Here is a 15,219-nt window from a genome sequence, read left to right as displayed (position 1 = left end):
TGGGACTCTGCAGACACAGATGTGTTTCACTGAAGCAAAGTCAATGTGACTTAAGTGCTCTGCTGAACTGGAGCCATAACTGGAGCCGAGTCAGAGACCCATCAACCTCACATCCTGGAGCACTCCCACAGCTCACAGAAGCCCCCTTTCCCTGTGTAACACTACCTGTCCTGGCAGAGAGGTGTGTGAGTCCTGCAGGGACCTCCAATAAAGGTCTTCCCAGGGAGGGTCTGTCTCCCCATTTGTGCTGATCATGCACAAAGCTGCTCTTCCATAGCTCACATTCTCTTGTTTCTTTGTGATCTTTATACCTTGTGAATAAATTATTTGTTTTATGGAGCTGCAGCATATGGCAGCAAAGAATTACTCAGTTATGAGGAACTCCCAGGTGACAGAAAGAAAATGAATAACTAATTTCTTCTTGCTGTGAATGTGTGAGTACTTTCTGATATTGGGTCTTAGGTCTCATATGAGTGCATTTCAGTCCAAAGACAAAAGTGGGGAAAGAGCTGTCAGACCAGGCATAAAACATGACAAAGGACTGGTTAAATGCAATCACCTGAGGGGTCATTTCTATTGTTCTTCCATGCAGTAAAAAGGACCACACTATTCCAATTACAAAAATGGAGATGGAATAAATCACATAAGCAGCTGAGTATCAGTCTCCAGATTATTTTATCCTGTTGTGCTACAAATAGAAGACACCAAATACAAGGTTCACCACCACTTGTGGACAGCACTTTGCAAGGTTGTTCTAGTTTTGCTCTCTGCAGAGAGAAAATCAAACTTAGGACATGAAGTCTGAAATCTCATGCATCTTGAAATCTGCCTTTTACTTGGACTAACCTTTTACTAGGTCTGGACAAAAGATTTTTGTCTTTACAATATATTCACCAAGGATGCATTCTGCATATAAACCAAACTCACATTTAACCATTAAGTAATGGAACAGATTAGCTGCACCTTACAAGTGTTTTGGTGTCAGGTTGTTCCTAAGCTGCTGATGCAGGTGTTGGGTGGATAAAAATCATAAAAGATAGCAGAAAATGTTCCTGAGGATATATGACTTGCTGGTTATTTTTTAAAAAGCTATTGATATACATGAGCCCTTAGTATTTATTTAGTGGCAAAATTATGGAACATTTGTAACAAAGTATTCCCCAACCCTGAACAATTACAATCGAACAGAGGGGCACAGGGGAGTCATTGTATGCTGGTAAATCCAGCTGAAATCTCGTATGAAAAGGCATGATTTTTGGTTTAAACTCCCTACTTGTAAGTCTTGTAGAGCTGCCCCAAGAGGGTCATGAAGGACAGATCATGGTGACTGTCTTTATAATGCCAAATGGCTCATAAAGTGCCGACATGTGATGGGAAAAATTCTGAATGAGGGATTGCTTTCCTCCAGCATTAATACTTTAATACATGGAACATGAGTATGAAAATAGGATCCTGTACTCAAGAGCTGCTCATTCCCTCACCCTCACCTCTGATGCTTTCCCCAGACACTCAGAGACACAGCAGAGCTGATGACTCCAGATTTTTGGGCGATGAGACTGTAAGGGGAAAGAAGCCCAGGATTTCCTTTGTTCAGGGTGCCTCCTCAGAGGCACCCAGCTCCAACTGTTGTTCCATTGCTGCACCATGGTTAAATTGTTTTAAGGATTCAGATATCTAAGGCTGAGACTCACTGGAGCCACCTGCTGCAAAGGTCCTATCCCAGGTATGCTGAGGCACCTTTCAGACTTTTTAAACCTGACTTCCAGCTGAAGCTTGGTCTGAAGCAGGATACAAAACCAGCAGTGTTTGGATAGAAAGTTTTTCTAGAGATTTGCACAAAATTCAGGCTTATACATGGAAGGCAGTTTTCCATGAAGCTGCTCTTGGTGCTTTGTGATTTAAATTGCCATCCTCCTCAGGGGCTCTTAGCAGGGAAAAATGATTAACTGGCAGAGTGGCAATGGTAGAAGTGTTGCAACCATAAGAGTGCAAGAACATGCTGTTATCAACCTCTGCTTCAGTCTCCTCAGACATAAAATGAGGCTCACGTGCCTGCAAGAGCCTTTGTTGGTTTGTTTTCTCCAGCAGGCTAATACCTGTGCTTGCAACCCTTGCCCTGGATATTTGACATTCTCACCACAATGTGCAGAGACAGAAAGGGCTGCCTGCATTCAGCATTAGGCAGACAGATTTAATGGTCTCAAAGGTTGGACCTGTGCTCCTGTGGCCAGCTCCACTACAGTTTGTGTATTTCAGTGCTTTCCCAGCTCTTTCTGCTCTCTTTCCCTCTGCCTTAGCCACATAAACCTCTGACCCCAGAGATCATAAGCACATTGCAAAGGTCTCCAGTGCTCAGACCCAATTGCTGCTGTCACAAACATTCAGGACAAGCCTCATGTTCTTGCTATCCAATACACAGAATAGAAGAGAATAGCTTCAGAGGATATTTTAGTCAAACCAAAAACTGACAGGTGATTTTTCTGTAGGCTCAGTGCTATCTATTCCTCTCTAAAAATGAATTTTAAAATCACATTTCTGGTAGTCTGGGTTCAAGAAGGGACAGAACAAATCCATGGGAAGAAAAAATATACTGGTTTTTCTGTTATTAGTTCCATCCTCTCTGCCTTGGGGAGGCCCTGGGACACAGACCACTGGAAGGATATTCTGCAGAGTGGCACAAGGTGCTTGTTTTGGTCTTACACAGCTCATTAGGAATCTGCTCACTTTTGGACACTGAATTTATTATACAGGATACAGAGCTGGGATGTCCACAGTGCCTGTTCCCCCACTTCTGTGTAAGGAGGAAAAAGCAACTTGCAACATCAGTAGGGTAGAAGTTTTCCTTGGAGGAGAAAAAAAAGAAAATGGGGAAAGATGAACTGGATTATAGATTTTGTAAAGAGATTGAAACCGGGAAAGGTTTTATCAATGGAATAGAACACAAAGACTTGAGGAAATACTAAAAGAAAAAAAAAGAAAAGAATCAGCAAAAATAGAAAAATGTAGGCCTATGAAAGATTGCCATGATCATTCCTAGTGAAACTGTTAGAATAGGGTTTGTGCAGATGCTGAATAATCTCATGCTGGTTGGTCTGAGATGTCTGAAGATTGAATTCTGTCAGATCAATATAAGAAATGTGCTTTCAATTCAATGCCAACTATAATAGGCAGCAAAATGCTGCATCCACATCTAGCTCTGTATTGTCATTTCAGATTTGAGTTCAAGTATCTAAGACATTTTGTGATGTCCCACAGGAGAGGGAGACAGCATGCTCTGCAGCAGAGAGTATTTTCTCTCTTAGATGTAATGCAGCCCACTCCTCCCTTTGCATTTTATTTGCATGTAAGTTTAAAAAACAAAGAAAACAGAAATTTTAAAGACCTATTTTCCCTGTCTGACACGTTTTCAAAAACCCTGAACTCCTGTAACCCAGCAATTCCAGAAACAGGCACTGCATGCCTGGCAAAAAGGGATTCCCTGCCTGCCCAGTGCATGTGTTCTGACAGGCATGAGTGGCTCCTCTCTTCAAATCTGGAATGATAGAAATACAAAAAAAAGAAAGCAAAGATGAACCAAATGAACTTTAACCTCCAACACTTACAAAGTTATTTTCAAGAGAAAAAATGAATAGACTTCATGTGTTGGAAGACTTACTGTCACTCTGTGTCAAATTTAAAAGTCCACATCACATCTCTATCAGGTGCTTTACTTAGCAAAGTTGCCCCATTCTAAGATCTAACTTAATCTTAACAGCCCACAAACACTGAGAAGCCCTATTAAGACAGGTTCTACTCTGAAAAATAAAATCAGAATGTCAGCAGTTTTTATTATTATAGCTCTAGGGAACTAAATTGGAATTTTTTAAGGTAAAGGCATCAGACCATTAAAGCGTATCTGTTTATGGTTATAGAAAATGGAATGGAAGATCTTTAGCATATCCTGTATTCGTAGTGTCATCAAAATGTTCATTTCAGGTCTGGAAGGTTTATTAAGTTGCCTTTATGAGTTGAGGGTGGAGGAGCAGGTTTCAGACACAAGGTCATTCCAGAAGCCAGGCTGCCATGGAAGGGAATGGACACTCTCCAAACCCAGTTTTTAATGTGATATTTAACAGCATTTAATATTTCTCTTGTCACATATCAGTAACTCAGAGAGATGTCTTTTTCCATGGATATAAATTCACACTACTCCCAAATACAGTTAGCACTTTTCAGCAAAGCTCTGCCTTATTCAACAGGGAGCTCATTTATCTTCCTATTCAAAAGAAGGGGATCTCACTTTTCTTCTTTTTTTCTTTTGTTTCAGCCTTCTTATTCTGTATTAGAGACCAGGGAATTATTAGGTCAGGAAATGGAGTAGAGCTACAGATTAATCAATCATGCCTCGTGTCCTCAGATTGCAACACACAGAGTGATGTCACCGGGGATTGATGAATGCCACATCTGCATGTACAACCCACAGGCACTGCTGGGAACTCATTCTGCAGCTATTCTGTGGTTACCTTCAACTCTGATTGATACCATCTCCTCTCTGCTTCCTACTGCAGTCTCCAGTGCTCTGTGAAGCAAGGGAACTTATTCCTGAAACTCCAGTCTCACTAGGAGAGGGGAGTCTTGCTCTTGCAAACCCCTGTGAAGCTGGGTTCAAGTGGGGAAAAAAAAAAGTTGACATTTAAGATCTCAATTTCACCCAAATTCAGCAGTATTTGCTGAGACAATTTTGATTTGACACATTTCTCCTCCACTCAGGGTACCCAAGAGCTTGTCAGGGTCCACATACCACAGGAGGTGATTAATGCTCTGCTTGCTTTGTCTAGAGAGTGAATGCTTGCTCATCCAACATGGGCAAATCAAGAACAAAGGACCACACGCATGAAACCACCAGACATACTGCTAGACAGGAGTTCACTGCAAAAAATACCCCATTCAGATGAAGGATGAGAGGAAAAAAGCAAAATGTAAACGCAGCTTTTCTAAAATAACATGCAATCTGAAATTATGTCAAAAATCAAAATTAAATGGAACAGCTTGTGAAAAAAAATACATCTGACTAATAATTGTAACTTTCCTTTAACATGATGAAATTTTCTGTCACTTCAGTTGAGAAAAGATCTGCTGAAAAAAATCGTTCATCATTTCATAAAAGTCTTATTCATTTCTGTTGATGAGTGCTATAAGTGGTGACTTGAGCACAAAGATGCTGAGAACAGTTAGGCCATGATCCTCTTTTACCCAGGTCATGTAGACATCCAGGAGAAAGCTTGGTACCATTGCATTCCACACTGGAGACCTTCATCTAGCCACAGAACACGTGCATTAAAATTTTAATTTAAAAATTGTGTTTAAAGATGTAAAATGAAGCCATCCTCACTGCATAGTGGATTTGTGTCCATGTGGTGAGGCTCAGAGTGCAAGTCAGATCATGTCATCACAATACCTGGAAGGGCCACAGCACACAACACTTTCCATGGCACCACAAGGAAATTAGGCAGGCCCTGAGCTCACAGGAAAATTAATCCAGCCAGCAGCACATTTATGACATGTATCCAATGGGCTCTCAGGGAAAATGGCAATCAGAAATGTGTTCAAAAGTATTAATCAGAAGGGCACCAAGCATCTGAAGGCCAAATCTTTACTCCTCACCAGCACGATGCCTTTTGGAATCCAGAGTAGCTTTGGATACAATGCCCAGCTCTACAGAAAAATTACTAGACATGCTTTGAAGGATGGGGAGAGAGGAATCACCTCAGGGAATTGAGCACTGCGACAGGTCTGTGGTTCAGTGCTCGCTGAATTTTACGAGAGACAACTAATTTTAATTACTGCTCTCCCAAACTAATTTCAAACATTCTCCAAAATACACAGGCTGCTACAGAGGCTCATGTGCATAATGAACATCTGTAGTAAAACTGCTTTATTATGGGTTGTTTGATGCTGTTTATTGCATACCCATTGGTTTTTGGAATGGCATTAGTGAGCAGCATTTTGAAGATGGATGCTAAATTTTGCTGTGGCAAATTAGTGTCAACCAAGAACATATTAGCAAATAAAAGAGTGCATCTGCTCCGAACAATGGTTTTTCTTTGCATCATGATGATGATTGAAAGGCTATAATAAAGAAATGATACATATACTCTATCTCCCAAACTACATTAAAAAGCTGTTGCAGGCAATCAGTAATGCAGCAGGATAGACAACTGTGTTGCATGTGGGCAGTGGAGGAGCTGATGCAGCTTGCCTTGGCTCATAAGGAGAACACCATCCTCAGTACCAAAATGCAGTGCAGTGCAAAGGGTTTGCTGTCTCCCTTGCCAGCAGCATTTGTTGCAACTATCTCTCCTCTGTCCTTACTTCCTGGATATCTCTTTGTCTGAGTTTGTCTCCCTTGCCTCCCCTCTAGACTAATATCAATTCCAGGCCAGGGCATGGAAACTCCCTCGATGATCATTGCAGTAAAACTTCAAGAAAAGTCTTTCTGAGATATGGAGAGCAACATATGGGGACAGTTTGCTTTATGTCTCATTTTTCATGCTAATGTGGTTATTTTATAGGACTGCATCTCATCTCCTGTCTGACTAATGCCTGAGCTCTGTCTCATTTAAATGAGAGGCTCCTCAGGTTCACTAAAGCACAGGAGGTTTGAAACTTTATCACGCAGCCGATGCTGCGCTGAGTATTTGCTTAACATTGCTCAGCAGTGAATAACTCCTCTCTTCAATATCCTGAATTTTGCCCTCTCACAGGCAGTTCAGTCAGAACAGAAGTGCTATGGTATGAACTTGAATTTATTTTTCCTTAGACACAAGGAAATTGTGGTTCAAATCACTCATGTGGTTTAGGTTTCCCTAGAGCAACTCTAATGCGTGATGCTCACAGTCACTTGGCAGACTCCTTGCGGGTGTCAAAAATGTTCTTGGCTTGAACCAAATGTCTGAGCAAGTACATTTCCTTGAGGGCAGTGCTAGACACAGTAAAAATGTCTGCCAGAGCAACTACTTAAGAGAGATAAACTTTTTAAATGGAGGCTTTGGGGCAAAATTTCTGTTTCTAATTACTAGAGCAGAGGGAATCATGAGGGATGAGGATGGGAAGAGAGGAAACATCCATTAGGAATTTCAAAAACAAAGGGTTCTTTTGTCTTTAGAATTCTCACTTTAAATTACTTTAAATTTTGAAATGCAGGTTTATTTTTAGGAGAAAAAGCTTTCAAAAGGAGAAGTTAGATGTTCGAGCGAAATATCCTAAAACCATTCATGTGAAATATTTCAATGATTCACATTTGTATTTGGGGACATGATTTCAGATCAAGCACATTTGCAAGATTTCAACTTTGTCTTGTTTTGAGTCTGGAAATGTTTGTTGTTGGTTTTGTTTTGTGTTGTTTTATTTTAGATTTTTTTGGAAGAGGAAGCTGGATTTGTGCCCAAATACATGTCCAAGAAAGAGTCCATATTAGAATTATTTTAATGTCCATAGAAAGTGCAGTTCTGTTAGCAAAGCTTGTCCAGGGAATGAATGCTGGTATGAATGCTAGGGGCATTACAACTCTAATTAACAAAGGTGAAGTTCAGAGAGTCATTGTATTGTGAATCCTCTCCTCTGATAAAGTTTGCAGTAGCACTCCAGGAGCTCACATGCTAAGGGATTAGAGTTTGGAATTTTTATGTCCTGCCTGCCAGCTCTGATGACCAGGACAAAGTCTCTGTGGACAGCTGGTGCCTGGCTGGTTCAGCCAAAGCACTCAGGACCAGGGAAGCTCCTGCCCAGGGTTGTGTCCTGCCACCTCCTAATCACCCCAGCAGGACTGACTGGTTTCCAGGGGAAGTGACACACCCCAGGATTCAGACTCTGGTCCTCGATGACATTTCAGTGCTCTTAGCAAAATTTAAGAAGGATTTAGCTGCCAAAAAGGGCAGTTCTCAAAACTCCTGCCTAGACCCCACTGCCTGCAGAAAGTTATTCCTCCTTAACTTCCTGGTGCCTGCTCAAAAGACCTTTTATTGGGGAAATACATGCACAACACTGGAGCAGAGACAAGGTCCAACCTCCCAGCTGCACATTCTCTAATCTCACTTTGCTCCCTCTGGCATCCCCACTCACTCCATAGCTTCATACTGTACAGCCACAGCAAGTGAGTGTCAGCAGAGTGCAGGGAACTGCTGCCCCACCTTCTCTCCTTCACAGCTCTACTGTAAAATGCTTGAACTTTGTCATAACTGCCCATTGTGTGGTGTTTTGGGCACCCCATCAGGACAGGAGAAGCACATTCAAAATCCATGTTCAAAAAATTCTGAAAAAGACAAAGATCCCATGCAGCCAAAGAAGACAGAAAACACGTCTCACTTTTTGGCAACTTCTGGAGCAGCAGGCATTAAATAAAATGTAAAATATCCCCTCCTCTTTCTGTGGCAGTGCTGTAAGCTATTCACCCAAAAGAGCCAACCTGGCACCTAAAGGGACAGGGTTATACACACCAGCTTTACATAGATACTGAATTAATGCCTAGGTGTAGACATCCAAATCCTGAAGAAAAACTGGATTTAATACATTTTTCACTGTTTAGTAGGGACTCATGGAACTTCATGATAGGCAAGAGTAGGTCAGTAGGGAAAAATACATTAATCTGATGAAATTATCTCATGGGCAAATGTGGTGGGGTATGGTAAATGCAGGCAACCCCTCAAAGCAGGGAAGAATGATGCATCTGACTCCATATCAGAAGGCTAATTGATTACTTAATTATACTATATTATTCTATACTATATTACTCTACATCTCAATCTGCACAAGCACACAACTCAACCAAATCTCATGACTGCCCCCTGACCGACCGTCAGGACACAGCTTGCAGAGATTGGTCAAGAAAACAAAACACTCACACCAGAATCCAATTACCAAATTCCTTCAGCTAAATAATCTTCCAACACATTCCACATGTTCACAAAACAACAGGAGCAGCAAATGAGATAAGAATTGTTTTCCCTCTGTGCTTCTCCCGGAGAAAACCTGAGAGAGAGAATTGTCTCTCTCTGTCCAGAGAATGGGAATCCCACCGTGGAGGTTCTCTGCCACACGTGGAATACACCATGACTCTCACTGACAGAGACTGCTGTTGCAGACAAAAGTTTGTATAAATTTAAAGTGCACTAAGATAAATTCATCAGTTAGGAGGTACTGAGCAAAGAGATGGCCCCACTGATCTGCTGGAAGCTGTGGACTGGATGATTGCATCAGGAGCACACCAGTGTACACCTGCCTCATTCTTACAGACTTCTCTAAGCACCTGATACAGTGCACTGATGGAAACAGGGTAAAGGGCAAAGGAAGAGCTTTGATTTGCTGATTTTCCAGCTTGCCTGCCCTTCTGGGTCTTATCTTTAAATGCCACTTCCTTGAATTTAAAACAGAAGACATCATCTTTTCTCACAGACTTCACCTTTCTTGAGCACTGCTGGCTGTGTGTGACAAGGACATCAACTCTTGGACTCAGGAGCATAAAAATTTGGTGTGTGCTGTGATGCAGACTTCACTGTCTGAGCAGAACATGACTTAGACCATTGAGTTTTACTCTTTCTTTTAAATCTGAATTAGCTCATAAAATCACTTGTTCACGACCTGCTAGTGATTTTAATGACAAAAATCACTGACAATCCTAAATGCCACTAGTCAATGTCTGTTTTACATACTCAGCTATAAATTGCAATAGGAATAATTCCTTTTTCTTATGCTTCATGTTTCTCATTTTAAAAATGAAAACTTCTTAGAGTCTTTGTGTTCTTCTATGTGTGAACCTGGAATTATGTTCAATACAAGCATGAATAATACAAATTTTATCTACCACATGGAAGCAGACAGTCAGCTGCTGAATTTTCGTGGTGTGCTGAGTAGTCCCTGATGTGGGATAAGCTGTCTATTGATAAAGACCTCATTTTCCCTTAAAAAATCTTCTCATGTGAGTGCCCAGCCTATATTTTTTCATTCCTCTCTTTCTTTTTAACCCAGGAGAGCTTGAAAACCAAAATATCATATTTGGTTAAGCTGAGTGAAGCTGACACATCGCTAGGGAAGGGTTAAAGAAAAACAAACTCCCCTCAAGATGTTCCTGGAAAACCCAAGCAGATAAACACATGGGAAGCTCAGACAGCCGGCCTTCTGTTAAGTATGTGAGAGAAATTTCCCATCTTGAGGTAAGGAAGACAGAGGCACTGTTAAATTATGTTTCCCGTGAGTGTTACTAAAGCATACTTACACATATTATATGAGGTAGAAAATTAGTACTTTGAATTGTTATGGTTACATTTGCAGTAAAGTGTAAGTGTTTGCAGTTTTTCAGAAGTTTGCCTATGGTTCATCGTGCAGTTCACCCACTGAGAGGAAAATTTACTGGCTGTAAAATAGCAGAACAGATCAACAGCTACAAGGGAGTGACTGCAAACCCTACCCAGAGTCCTGTTTCTGGAAGAGGTGATTATTCTAGAGATGAAAAGACTGAAATGACAGCTCCAGGCTTCACATTTATCCACAGCTCACCTTTGGAAAGGTTTAGGCCTGATCCCCAGTGCACACTCAGCAGTGATTTTGGAGGTCTTGAACACATTGGCATCAGTCTCTGACCCTGGGGGTGTGAGTCCACTCCTGAATCAAGGCTCAGTGTCACAGCACAGCTTAAATAAATCCAGGATTTCTCTGACAGTGACAGGTGTCTCTAGCATTGTTAGGAAAGTTGTGGTACCCAGGTCTCAGAATTTTTTTGATACATGTGTGTAACTATGTATATACTTAAATATTTTATTTATGTGTGTATCTATATTTATACATTTATATGCATGTGTATATATAATGTATATAGGCTATATACTTAATTTAGGTAGCCCCAGTACTGTGAGAAGTGGGAAGAAGGCTGAGCTCTGGCAGCCCTGGGCAGTGGTGATATGAATTTCTCCCTTTTCTCTCTCTTAAATGTAGATAACAGAGGCACCTTGCACAGACAGGCTGAGCACAGCCCAATAGCAATTGCAAGGGATTTTGAGTTGGATAATCAGCTCTCATGCATGCAATAAATTACATGCTTTTCGTGTATCTACAGAGCACACATGTCAGGAAAGAAAAAAATAAAAAGAAAATAAATTAAATCAAAATCTCTGACTGAGGGAAAGTGTTTCCTATTTCTTAGTCCAAACAGCAGAGACTGCTAACCCCATCCTCACCCTGACTCATGTGACCAAGGACAAATTCAGGGGAATTAAACATCTCCTGAGGGTTTGGCACTTTGCTGTCACTGAACAAGACACAGCACCACAAACTCATTTCAATCCCTGCTCTCTTTCCTGCCAAGGAAGGAGAGAAAGCAGAGAGGCTCTCTGGTACCCCTACAGCACCAGCAGTAGCATTCAGTCCCTTTCCTGGGTGCTGATCAACCATACATGCTGGTAGATGCACCTAGTTCATGGTGCAATGCTTTATCATTGCAAAGCCCAGGAATGGTAAATTAAGGTGTCTAAGGCCACACTGAAGTCTGGATCAGAAAAGAGCACCTAATTTCTGTGACTAAATTCTCCTGATCCTTTCTTCCCCTAATTGCAGTCCTAAGCAGAATCACTTGAATATCTTGGGCTGTCAGGTAAGGAACACCAGTGTGCACTTGTCCATGAGAATAAACTGCCACCAAATTGCCACTTTATTTTCAGTGCCCCCACTGTGGAGCTTGACATCACCATACAGCAATATATCAAAATATTATATGGCAAAAAAAAATAAAAGACAAAGCAAGACCTTTGGCCTTCGAATTCTGAGGTCAGTCTGACTAAAAGCAGAGATCCAACCCTCAGCTCAATCAATCTTTAACTTTGTTGACTTTACTAGCAGTGGTTTTGTCCCTGATGAGCACCATGAGCACCCATTTCAGCCAAGCATTCAGAAAATGATTCTTCCTTTCTGTTGCAATATCCTCTGTAAAGTTATAGGCAGTTTCTTCAAAGGGAAATTTCTCTTCAGTGGTCAGCATGGGAACTGATTTCTTAAAATGAGTAAGGGCTTTTGTGTGGTAAATCTCTGTCTAGATGTACTAGTCATTTACTCTTTCAAGATGCTGTACATATCCAGAGGCAGGACCAGCTGAGTAATATCAGCTAAACATACAGAGAAAAATCACCAAAAAACCTTTTAATTTTTGTCACTGACTCATAAGTGTCTTTTAATTTGTAGGTGTAAGGCAAATGTGGAAGTGTTGAAAGAGTCTGATTTCTATTCATCACTCTTTACTGAATGTCATGAGAAGCCATGTATCCTGCATCAAATGCTGAAAACATTCAGAACAGGATGTGCTTTGGAATAAAATAAAATACAGAAGAGCAAGGTGAGAAGTCAGTACTTTATTTCCACAATTAAAAAATAAAGGTCTGGAAATGTGTGAGAAAACACATTAAGGAGATAACAATGCCTGGGATCAGAGAGGCAGTTTGAGGATATGAGGAGGGGTACTGAGCTCCAATGTTGTTAAGTATTCAGCAGAAAATGGCCCAAGATTGAACAAGTCCTTTTATGGCAGTGGGAAGAGAGCAAAACCATCACAGGGAGAGGGAGCAGACATGAGGGGAACTGATTTAACAGTTTTGCCTTCTGGGCTTTCTTCTTTCTGAACAAGCTACTTGTTCACCTCCAAACTCATCACCTCCCACCACAAATGGTCACCTCATTAGGGCTTCTGCAATAAACACTGATGCTTTAAATTCAATCAGAACTTTTAGATACAGCACGCTGAGGCTGCGCCATTAGTTAAAAACAAAGGTCACCCTTTTCTCTTTGTTGTCTGCTAATATGATTTCGAATATTACTGCTTTGCAGCTATTACTGTTTACACTGGGTGATTGGCTAGACTCATTAAAGTGAATGAATGCCAGGAGATGACATCATTTACATTTAATTGTCTTGTTTCTCAACAAAGTCTATGCAGTTGTTTTAATAAAGGACAGGGGAAGATAAAGGCTACTTTTGCATTATCTAAGCAGCTTTTGACAAGGGTCTAGGATGTTGTTGACATTTATTGTTTACTAACGAGATAATCAAATTATTTTTCGTTTTGCAATTGTTGCTCTTTTTTTTTTCAGTAAGCTATATTCTTTTAATTACTGTTATTACTCATGAATGTTAATAAACAGATACTCAGTTTCAACTTACTAGCAGACTCTTTCCAGGTTTCAGAACAACTGACACAAGTTCACCTTGCTCAAATTCCACTTGCTTGCTCAAATTCCTAAAGCACCAACTTCACTATAACTGGAACAAGACTTTAAACATAGCCATAAGCTGCAGACTTTTGTGAATTGGACAAAGATATCTCAGCCTATTTCCTTGTCAGTTGGGAGGAGGGAAGTGCCTGGCCTTCTCCAGAGCAGGTCTGCAAGGGTTTTGCTTTTTGGTGCACTGTGTGTCCAAGTATCTGTCCTGTATCCTCTCAGATGCTGCTGTTTGGTGAAGAAAGCTGGTATTAGATGTTCACAAGAGAAAGAAGGAAATTCTAAAAATTTCTAAACTATTCAGACAGTGACACTGATGGCAGATTCTGGGTTTGTGTAAAGTCTAAGATCCAGATATATAAAGGATGGAGGGTGCCTGCTTAACCCTAACCTTTCAGGAGTCAGGATGTGGTGATGGCAACCCCTCCTTCTCATCATCAACTGTAAAGAGCTGGAGTCCAGAAGCCAGTCTTACCTGCTCACAAATATCTTGGATTTTAGGTATCCTAAGAGATGTCTGAGTCCACCTTAGGTTTCCACAGTTGAATAACACCAGGAAATTCTTTGCACCCTTTCCAAACTTCTCAAGTAATTTCTTTCAAATTCTAATATAAAGGAGGAAGAGCTTTCTTTCATCCTAAATGAGGAGAGAAGAGAAGAGAAGAGAGAGAAGAGAAGAGAAGAGAAGAGAAGAGAAGAGAAGAGAAGAGAAGAGAAGAGAAGAGAAGAGAAGAGAAGAGAAGAGAAGAGAAGAGAAGAGAAGAGAAGAGAAGAGAAGAGAAAAAATATAAGTATTATCCAGTCTCTGGAAGGGACCAGTCCACAATCATTCTGTGCACCAGCCCACAATCATTTTGTGTGCTTCAGTCTACAGACTTCATCTGTTCTGCTGAGAAGCCCAAGGCTATAGTGGAATAACCTGCTGCTTACATCCATGCCTGTATTTAATGCAGGTGAAAATGCACAGGTTTGAATCACTGCTTCTACCAAGAGTATAAATGCCCATTTCTGTTCAATTGGCAATAAGCATTTTGGACTTAATTCTCTGCTCCAGCTTTACACTGGTGTAGATTTGGTGGAATTACACAGATTACAGTGCATATGAGACAGCACAAATCAATTATTTCATTTGTAACAGAAGCTAAATTCAATTACATATGTTGTATATTTTTTATAATTTTTCCCTGTTAAAGAACAAACCAAAAAGCCCTAATAAAATCTATTGTATTGTTTGTAACTGGTGAGTTAAACTAATTACCACATTACCAAAGAGCTACTCCCAGCAGACCTCTATATTTTGGGGTAATCTTAAAATAGCCCACCATTTCTTATATGAAAGAGAAGCAAGAAAATGTATAATGAAAGAGTAGCAAGAAAAATAAGCAGAGTACTGCTTTCCTTTTGTCTAATTACTCTGGCAGACGAAGGTGAAAAATTATTAGCCAGTAACATATGGGCTTGAGCTTGGAGAATTTCCCAGCAAGATTCCTTTTTATTCCAGCCATATTTTAGCATTTAATTTAAGGGCACTAATCCATGGGTGAACCTCTGCCTGCTGCTCTGTCACTTGCTTTCTCACACTTATCAAACATATTCCTAATCTCAATCGTGCTTTCGACCGAGCCAAATGACCCCCTGGCCTGATGCTGGTGACACTGATGGGTCAGGAGTTGCATTGGGATGTGGAGCCTGATCTTCACATGACAGCCATAAAACTGAGAATTTACTGTTTGGGTACAATAAGGGGGTTTAACAATGCTGATGGTATCTACCAGTCCCATAATGAAGAGAAGATGTCCTTTGCCTCCTCTGAGAAGCACAGAGTGCTGTGAACAGGACTGTGTCAATACTGCTGTTCCTTCAGCACTGAAGCAGGACTACAACTTGCTAAATATAGGCAGTGTAGGAAGGCACACCCACACAAGCACCATTTTTCCACTTCTACTTTAGTCCCAGCACTCCCCAGTTAGTTACATTTAGCTCA

This window comes from Haemorhous mexicanus, chromosome 6 (genome assembly GCF_027477595.1).
Source record: "Haemorhous mexicanus isolate bHaeMex1 chromosome 6, bHaeMex1.pri, whole genome shotgun sequence".
Lineage (NCBI taxonomy): Eukaryota > Metazoa > Chordata > Aves > Passeriformes > Fringillidae > Haemorhous > Haemorhous mexicanus.
This window is presented reverse-complemented; position numbering follows the sequence as displayed.